The sequence below is a fragment of the Parus major genome, chromosome 7 (genome assembly GCF_001522545.3).
Source record: "Parus major isolate Abel chromosome 7, Parus_major1.1, whole genome shotgun sequence".
Lineage (NCBI taxonomy): Eukaryota > Metazoa > Chordata > Aves > Passeriformes > Paridae > Parus > Parus major.
This window is the reverse complement of record NC_031776.1, coordinates 15,164,889-15,166,568: the sequence shown is the minus strand read 5'-3', so window position 1 is coordinate 15,166,568 and position 1,680 is coordinate 15,164,889.

The window sequence follows — 1,680 nt, the reverse complement described above, 5'->3', positions numbered from 1 at the left end:
CCGGGGCGCAGCCGGAGCATCCGGACCTGGGGGGGGCCGGGCCGGGGTTACGTAACGGCATCCGCGCAGAGATGCGCCGGTGTCAGCCCCGGCTTCCCTGGCGCTCCCCGAAGTCGTGATCTTTTCCCTCTTCCCTGCAGAGCAATTTGAAATACTCCAATAAACTGTGCGGTCTGTGAGGTTCAGTTGCAGATGAGCTATTGCCAAGTTGATGCACTCTTAGGATTTTTTTTGTTTTGTTTTGTTTTCATTCTGTTTCTCTCCAAAGAAGGCAAGAACGGCCTGTATTTCCAATTTGCTAGCAAGGCTGCAAATCCCTTCCAAGTACTTTGAACATTCATTAGAACTGATGTTTGGAAATCACGTGTTTGCCAGAGGTGCTGATGCTTAAAATGACTCTATGACGTGAGTTTTGCCATTGGCTCGTCATTTCATGTCAGTTTCTAATTGCTGTCGTGTGCTGGAAGGATACATTGGTGATTTTCTTCCCGAAAGCTTCGGCAATGCAGGTACCATGGACTAACAGTAACTGAAACAAAGGACCTTGGTGTAATTCTCAGAGCAAATTGGGAAGCCAAGGTCGAAAGCAAACGTCAGTGCAACTTGTATGGGGTAGCGTGAGAGAACAGAAGTATTCACAAATCTTATTTGAGAGTTTAAGTGAAAAGTGTTCCTTAAATAGACTATTACTCAGTAGATGAAAAAAAATGCTTAGTGAAGGTGTGAGGAAATTGCTATTTTAGGACTACAATTAACTATATAAGCTCAATTTTAATGGAACTAGTACATTTAATTGCATTCCTAACAGATTTTCTGTTCTCTAGATGATTAACTTGCAGAATGATACCAGCTCAAAGATTAAAATCTCATCAAGTATCTAATGGTTTCTCTGCAGTGTAATTGTGTTTGGTTTATAATAGTTCTTTTCTAATAATCAGCCTTTGCTCATACATCTGTAGATACTATAATTAGACTTTTTTATCTTGGTGTAAATGACATGACCTTGACCTTTAGAGGTTAAGTAGATGTCGTTTTTATGGATCTTATATGTTTAGTGGAGCATTTTTATGTATATATAGTAAATACAGTTTTCTTTTCTTTTTGTTTAAAAACTACACAAGGAGACTATCTTTTCTCTCCACCTTAGATAAATTAACAGAGATGTGTACATCCTAAACATTTCCCCTTGCTACTGAAGGCTAAAGGAGGCGCCCTTTGTTGTACTGTAGCTCATCGAGCATGCTTCTTCCACTTCCCATTAATTTGCTATTGCACTCCCAGATCCTTCAGAGCGCTTAGAGCTGTGCTGTTGGGGGCCTTGTCTGCAGCCTTGCTTATTGCTGGAAATTTTTTGCTCTTAGCCCATTCTGGGAGCTTTTTCATAAATGTCTGCGGTGCGAGCATTGGGTCGCGTGTACTTGTAGGAACACGTGTGGGTTTTTTTCCCAAGTGCTGGTGTTGAAGGGCTGTACTCTGTATGTCTGTATGCTCAGATGTGTTTTTTATATAGGCATCAAAAACATTTACTCACAGGTGTGAGAGTTACTGTGCATCTGAGCAGCCATTTGGACATTATTAGAAAGGTGCTGTGGCTACGGAAAGTTAAAGCTCCATGCCTTGTGCAATCGGGCAGTCCCTGGCCTCCTGCTTTACTGCAAATGGTGGTGGACATGAGACTGC